General features: G+C 46.9%; 1 pseudogene; it reads left to right on the forward strand.

Moving 5' to 3' along the window:
• The first annotated feature begins 8,003 nt into the window (after positions 1-8,003).
• On the forward strand, positions 8,004-8,058 carry LOC138294315 (U7 small nuclear RNA; annotated as a pseudogene).
• Positions 8,059-8,363: the final 305 nt, after the last annotated feature.

Below are 8,363 nucleotides of genomic sequence, written 5' to 3' on the forward strand. Positions count from 1 at the left end.
TATTTATGTATGAACAATAGTATTAAAGCATTTTTAAGGACCTATATTCTAGATTTTATTACTGCTGATCATAACGATTTTTTAATAGAAAGTGGGTTATAAATATGTTTTGTTGGTATTGTTATTGTTAACTATTGATATTATGCCAGCAGATGGTTTAGTAAAACACAATGGGGTACAGTGAAGCACATTCTTTGCTGAAGACTATACAATTTTGGCTTGGTTTGAAAGCCCAGAGGTTTTAGTCTAGGTTACTTTTATTCTAGATTTGCTGGCAACCTGTATTCTTTATGAGAAGTTGGCTTTCCAGGGATAAATACATGATTACAATGTGCTTAACATGTTCAGCAAAACAGACATGCATAGAGTGAGGTAGTGGACCCGAGACCCACATGCTAATGAAACAGACCACATACGCAAGCAGTATGGACACTTAAGTGACCATGAACTCGCACACCCAGGGCCTTTTATTGACAGCGTCATCTGGCTGGTGACATCTGGGTTGGATGTTTGTTGAGTGGGTGTAGTCAATGCCCCTAGGAAGGGGCTGCTACATGACGAGTCCAGTAGGTTGGGCCCGACTGGAAACCCAAAGCAGTTCTGGCAGATTTTATCACACCAGTCCCCATATGCTGCATGTGAGCGAACCTCACCAATACAAGGGGAGACTAGGGAGGACCCTCCCTAAGAAAACTTGGAAAAATGGCATAAATGGTGCTTTCTACAACACTTTCTTCATAAAGATGAGCCCAAGTTTTTAAATTTTTACACAAAGCTCAAGGCAGCTTCTCCGTCTCATTAAGTGGTTTGATCTGGTCAAGTATGCAGAATGGTAAGTTGGAATTGAAGGAATAGCCAACAAATCCATGTTGGTTGTGGGAGTTTATGATATCATTAGCCTAAATCTTCCACCAAGGTAACAGACCAAGCTTCTAATAAAAAATGCAAGGTTGAGATCTGCAGAGGAAGATCGAGACGAGCTGGCCACAAAGGCTAATGCTGATTTGTGCATCTCTTTTGATCAGCCTCCTCCCAGTGACAGTGAAAGTACCTGTAGGAAAGTAGCCTCTTTCTAGCATGGTAACCCCCATTATTCTGCCTGTCATTAGTGTGTTTGACTGTGTTCATTGGAATCCTGCTAACCAGGACCCCAGTGATTATGCTCTCTCCCTTCTAACTTAGTAACTGTACATTTTTCCTCCCAAAGTTGGCATACTGGTCCCCCCATGTAAGTCTCTAGTATATGGTATAGGGCATTGGGGTAGCAGGGGATCACTATGGGCTACAGCAGTTATTCTGCCACCCACAGGGAACCCATGCAAAGGGTTCTGCAGGCCTGCCATTGCAGTCTGCTTGAAACAGGTGTATGCACCCGTTTTTCGCTACAGGTCAGTGCACCAGTTCGCTATAAGTCACCCCTATGGTAGGCCCTCTCAGCCCAGAGGGTAGAATGCAGGTACCTGTGTGTGACGCCACCCCTGCATTAGTAGAGATGCCCCCTCAACCTATAGGCCCATTTTCCTAGACTTTGGGAGTGCGGGGACGCCATTTTATGCATGTACTCGACATAGGTCACTACCTATGTCCAGCTACATAATAGTAACTCCGAACCTGGGCATGTTTGGTATCAAACATGTCAAAATCATACACCAATACTGTTGCAAGTATTGGAAGTATGATTCCATGCACTCTGGAGGCTCCTAAGAGGACCCCCCGAATTGCTACAACTAGTCTTACATGGTTTTCCGGGCAGTACAAGCTGCTGCTACCGCTCAGACTGGTTTCTGCTCTCCTGCTGCTTGATTTGATCAAACCCAAGAAGGCAGAACAAAGGATTTCCTTTGGGAGAGGAAGGTAACACCCTCTCCCTTTGTAAATAGGTTTTACTGGCTTGGGAGGGGTAGCCTCCCAAAGCCACTTGTATGCGTTGAAGGGCACATTTGGTGCCGTCTGTGCATAAACATGTGCCCACCAGTTCAGGGACCCCCAGTCCCTGCTCTGGCACGAATCTGAACAATGGAAAGAGGAGTGATCACTCCCCGGTCCATGCTCAGTTCTGCTCCAGAGGGTCCCTGGGTTCTGCCATCTTGTTTCCAAGGTGGTCAGGGAACTCGGGAGCATCTGAGTGGCCAGGTCAGGCAGCTGACGTCAGAGCCCCCTCCTGATAGGTGCTTACCTGGCTAGGTGACCAATCCCCCTTTCAGGGCTATGTAGGGTCTCACTCTTGCGTGGTCCTCAGCTTCGGCTTGCAAGATTCCAGTAGGACTCCTCTGCAACCTCCACTTCGGCTTCTGGCCTTCAGAACTGCAACTGCAACCTCCAGGACCCGACAACCTGCCTCCAAGAAGAAGGCCTCTTCTACAACATTGTTTCCAGGGCTCCTGCCAGCAACTGCAACATGTCCACCGGCTATTCATCCACTGAGGGCAGCGTGTTTTCAGTCTGCACTAGGACAAAAAAGGAATCTCCCTTGGAGTGAAGGAGTCACTCCCCTTCATCCGCAGGCACCTGTTGCAATGATAACCGGCTGCGTGGATCTCCTTTCCTCCTGAGCTGCATGGATCCTGCATCACAGGTGGTGGTCTGGAGTAGTCCTCTTTGTCCTCTCTACTAGCTATCCCACTTTGGTGGAGGTAAGTTCTTGCCTTCCCACGCAGGACAGTACTCCCTTTCACTGAGTCTCCTACAGCTGCCACTGCTTCTTTGCATCTCCTCCAAGGGATCTTCAGGTGATATGTAGCTCTAGTCCCCAGCACTCCTTCCTGCGACGCACAGCCCTCTGAGTGGTTCTCCTGTGGCGCGGAATCCCTTTCTGTAGTTCTGCGTGGGCTCCTTCTGCGACTTCTGTGTCCCCGTCCTGTGGGACTCCGGAGGTGCTGCCTCTGCTCCTGTGGGCTCTCTCTGTCACTGAGGGCCCCCTCTGACTTCCCCTTCTGGGTTGAGTCCTCCTGGCCCTTGCTGTTCCGAGGGCAGCACCACTTTCCCACTAACCACAAATTTGCCTTCGCCAAAGCTTGTTGATGGAATTCCTCCACCGACATCTGTCTGCAATCTACACTACAGCGTGGGGCATCTTCTGCATCCATCAGTGTGGCCTGTCCTTCCTCACAGTTGACCAACTCCTGCAAGTACAGCTGGGTGGGTAGTAGCTCCTACTCCTCCTGGACTCTACTGTGACTTTTGGACTTGGTCCCCTCTCTCCACAGGTCTTCTTCTCCTGGAAACCACCGCTGGTTTCTTGCAGTCTTGTCTGGGTGTCTTCTTTTAATCTTTTCCTTCCTTTTGGGTGGTTTGGGGAAAATCCAGTGATTTACTCCTTCTTTCCTGGTTTCTTGGGAGTACTGTGTTACTTACCTCTGTGGTTTTCTAGTACTCCCAGCTCCCCTCTGCACATTCCACATACCTAGGTGGGCGTCCTGTGTTCACATTCCATTTTATTTGGTATATGGTTCGGGCTCCCCTTAGGGTCACTACTGGTTATCGACATTTGCACCGTTTTCTTACCTTTTCTATGCCTATTACTGTTTACAAGTGTATATAATTAGTGTATTACTTACCTCCTACTGGAGGGTTGCCCTTCTATTATTTTCCGCGATGGCCGTTTGTTAGCTAATATCTGCTCTGTTCTACGTTTTTTAACCCTGTCCAGCATGGACACCAAGCTCTCATTCCAGTGATGTACAAAAAAATGGTGAGGCATTCTGTGCCAGTTAAGCGTTTGGTTTGCTGGCGGCAGATCTTAGGTGGGGCGTGGCCACAGAACAAATATTTGCATATTTTCTCGCAGGGCCAACAACCTTTTTCCTTTGTTTCTATGTGTTAAATTGTCAATACTGTCTTTCGTTAGTACCCTCAGATCTCGGACTTCTTGCCATTCTACTAGAAGTGAATATGGTAAACAAAACAAACAAAAAACGAACAAGTCCTAATAGAAGTGGGTGTTACTTAACTCTACCCTTATGAATTTGAGCCCTTATATTCAAATCACAGTTCTTTACTATTTGTTGAGAAGGTTTTTATGTAAGAGAAGCCATCTATTTATGTATGAACAATAGTACTAAAGCATTTTTAAGTCCTATATTTTATTACTGCTCATCATAATGATTTTATAATAGAAAGTGGGTTATAAATATGTTTTATTGTTATTTATTGATATTATGTCAGCAGATGGTTTAGTAAAACACAATGGGGTACAGTGAAGCACATTCTTTGCTGAAGACTATACAATTTTGGCTTGGTTTGAAAGCCCAGAGGTTTTAGTCTAGGTTACTTTTATTCTAGATTTGCTGGCAACCAGTATTCTTAATGAGAAGTTGGCTTTCCAGGGATAAATACATGATTACAATGTGCTTAACATGTTCAGCAAAACAGACATGCATAGAGTGAGGTAGTGGACCCGAGACCCACATGCTAATGAAACCGACCACACCTACGCAAGCAGTATGGCCACTTAAGTGACCATGAACTCGCACACCCAGGGCCTTTTATTGACAGGGTCATCTGGCTGGTGACATCTGGGTTGGAAGTTTGATGAGTGGGTGTAGTCAATGCCCCTAGGAAGGGGCTGCTACATGACGAGTACAGTAGTTTGGGCCCGACTGGAAACCCAAAGCAGTCCTGGCAGATTTTATCACACCAGTCCCCATATGCTGCATGTGAGCGAACCTCACCAATACAAGGAGAGACTAGGGAGGACCCTCCCTAAGAAAACTTGGAAAAATGGCATAAATGATGCTTTCTACAACACTTTCTTCATAAAGATGAGCCCAAGTTTTTACATTTTTACACAAAGCTCAAGGCAGCTTCTCCGTCTCATTAAGTGGTTTGATCTGGTCAAGTATGCAGAATGGTAAGTTGGCATGGAAGGAATAGCCAACAAATCCATGTTGGTTGTGGGAGTTGATGATATCATTAGCCTAAATCTTCCACCAAGGCAACAGAGCAAGCTGCTAATAAAAAATGCAAGGTTGAGATCTGCAGAGGAAGATCGACACGAGCTGGCCACAAAGGCTCAAGCTGATTTGTGCATCTCTTTTTATCAGCCTCCTCCCAGTGACAGTGAAAGTACCTGTAGGAAAGTAGCCTCTTTCTAGCATGGTAACCCACATTATTCTGCCTGTTATTAGTGTGTTTGACTGTGTTCATTGGGATCCTGCTAACCAGGACCCCAGTGATTATGCTCTCTCCCTTCTAACTTGGTAACTGTACATTTTTCCTCCCAAAGTTGGCATACTGGTCCCCCCATGTAAGTCTCTAGTATATGGTATAGGGCATTGGGGTAGCAGGGGATCACTATGTGCTACAGCAGTTATTCTGCCACCCACAGGGAACCCATGCAAAGGGTTCTGCAGGGCTGCCATTGCAGTCTGCTTGAAACAGGTGTATGCACCCGTTTTCGCTACAGGTCAGTGCACCAGTTCGCTATAAGTCACCCCTATGGTAGGCCCTCTCAGCCCAGAGGGTAGAATGCAGGTACCTGTGTGTGACGGCACCCCGCATTAGTAGAGATGCCCCCTCAACCTCCAGGCCCATTTTCATGGACTTTGGGAGTGCGGGGACGCCATTTTACGCATGTACTCTACATAGGTCACTACCTATGTCCAGCTACATAATAGTAACTCCGAACCTGGGCATGTTTGGTATCAAACATGTCAAAATCATACACCAATACTGTTGCAAGTATTGGAAGTATGATTCCATGCACTCTGGAGGCTCCTAAGAGGACCCCCCGAATTGCTACCACTAGTCTTACATGGTTTTCCGGGCAGTACAAGCTGCTGCTACCGCTCAGACTGGTTCTGCTCTCCTGATGCTTGATTTGATCAAACCCAAGAAGGCAGAACAAAGGATTTCCTTTGGGAGAAGAAGGTAACACCCTCTACCTTTGTAAATAGGTTTTACTGGCTTGGGAGGGGTAGCCTCCCAAAGCCACTTGTATGCGTTGAAGGGCACATTTGGTGCCGTCCGTGCATAAACACGTGCCCACCAGTTCAGAGACCCCCAGTCCCTGGTCTGGCACGGAACTGGACAATGGAAAGAGGAGTGATCACTCCCCTGTCCTTGCTCAGTGCTGCTCCAGAGGGTCCCTGGGTTCTGCCATCTTGTTTCCAAGGTTGTCAGGGAACTCGGGAGCATCTGAGTGGCCAGGTCCGGCAGCTGACGTCAGAGCCCCCTCCTGATAGGTGCTTACCTGGCTAGGTGACCAATCCCCCTTTCAGGGCTATGTAGGGTCTCTCTCTTGCGTGGGTCCTCAGCTTCGGCTTGCAAGATTCCAGTAGGACTCCTCTGCAACCTCCACTTCGGCTTCTGGCCTTCAGAACTGCAACTGCAACCTCCAGGACCCGACAACCTGCCTCCAAGAAGAAGACCTCTTCTACAACATTGTTTCCAGGGCTCCTGCCAGCAACTGCAACATGTCCACCGGCTATGCATCCACTGAGGGTAGCGTGTTTTCAGTTGCACAGGAACAATAAAGGAATCTCCCTTGGAGTAAAGGAGTCACTCCCCTGCATCCGCAGGCACCTGTTGCAATGACAACCGGCTGCGTGGATCTCCTTTCCTCCTGAGCTGCATGGATCCTGAATCACAGGTGGTGGTCCGGAGTATTCCTCTTGGTCCTCTCTACTAGCTATCAACTTTGGTGGAGGTAAGTTCTTGCCTTCCCACGCAGGACAGTACTCCCTTTCAGTGAGTCTCTTACAGCTGCCACTGCTTCTTTGCATCTCCTCCAAGGGATCTTCAGGTGATATGTAGCTCTAGTCCCCAGCACTCCTTCCTGCGACGCACAGCCCTCTGAGTGGTTCTCCTGCGGCGCAGCATCCCTTTCTGTAGTTCTGCGTGGGCTCCTTCTGCGACTTCTGTGTCCCCGTCCTGTGGGACTCCGGTGGGTGCTGCCTCTGCTCCTGTGGGCTCCCTCTGTCACTGAGGGCCCCCTCTGACTTCCCCTTCTGGGTTGAGTCCTCCTGGCCCTTGCTGTTCCGAGGGCAGCACCACTTTCCCACTAACCACAAATTTGCCTTCGCCAAAGCTTGTTGATGGAATTCCTCCACCGACATCTGTCTGCAATCTACACTACAGCGTGGGGCATCTTCTGCATCCATCAGTCCGGCCTGTCCTTCCTCACAGTTGACCAACTCCTGCAAGTACAGCTGGGTGGGTAGTAGCTCCTACTCCTCCTGGACTCCACTGTGACTTTTGGACTTGGTCCCCTCTCTCCACAGGTCTTCTTCTCCTGGAAACCACTGCTGGTTTCTTGCAGTCTTGTCTGGGTGACTTCTTTTCTTCTTTTCCTTCCTTTTGGGTGGTTTGGGGAAAATCCAGTGATTTACTCCTTCTTTCCTAGTCTCTTGGGGGTACTGTGTTACTTACCTCTGTGGTTTTATAGTACTCCCAGCTCCCCTCTACACATTCCACATACCTAGGTGGGCGTCCTGTGTTCACATTCCATTTTATTTGGTATATGGTTTGGGCTCCCCTTAGGGTCACTACTGGTTATCTACATTTGCACCGTTTTCTTACCTTTTCTATGCCTATTACTGTTTACTAGTGTATATAATTAGTGTATTACTTACCTCCTACTGGAGGGTTGCCCTTCTATTATTTTCCGCGATGGCCGTTTGTTAGCTAATATCTGCTCTCTTCTACGTTTTTTAACCCTGTCCAGCATGGACACCACGCCTCTCATTCCAGTGACGTACAAAGAAATGGTGAGGCATTCTGCGACAGTTAAGCGTTTGGTTTGCTGGCGGCAGATCTTAGGTGTGGCGTGGCCACAGAACAAATATTTGCATATTTTCTCGCAGGGCCAACAACCTTTTTCCTTTGTTTCTATGTGTTAAATTGTCAATACTGTCTTTCGTTAGTACCCTCAGATCTCTGACTTCTTGCCATTCTACTAGAAGTGAATATGGTAAATAAATTGGGGCAAAAAAACAAAAAAAAACAAGTCCTAATAGAAGTGGGTGTTACTTAACTCTACCCTTATGAATTTGATCCCTTATATTCAAATCACAGTTCTTTACTATTTGTCTAGAAGGTTTTTCTGAAAGAGAAGCCACCTATTTATGTATGAACAATAGTATTAAAGCATTTTTAAGGACCTATATTCTAGATTTTATTACTGCTGATCATAACGATTTTTTAATAGAAAGTGGGTTATAAATATGTTTTGTTGGTATTGTTATTGTTAACTATTGATATTATGCCAGCAGATGGTTTAGTAAAACACAATGGGGTACAGTGAAGCACATTCTTTGCTGAAGACTATACAATTTTGGCTTGGTTTGAAAGCCCAGAGGTTTTAGTCTAGGTTACTTTTATTCTAGATTTGCTGGCAACCTGTATTCTTTATGAGAAGTTGGCTT

Source organism: Pleurodeles waltl, chromosome 4_2 (assembly GCF_031143425.1).
Source record: "Pleurodeles waltl isolate 20211129_DDA chromosome 4_2, aPleWal1.hap1.20221129, whole genome shotgun sequence".
Taxonomy (NCBI): domain Eukaryota; kingdom Metazoa; phylum Chordata; class Amphibia; order Caudata; family Salamandridae; genus Pleurodeles; species Pleurodeles waltl.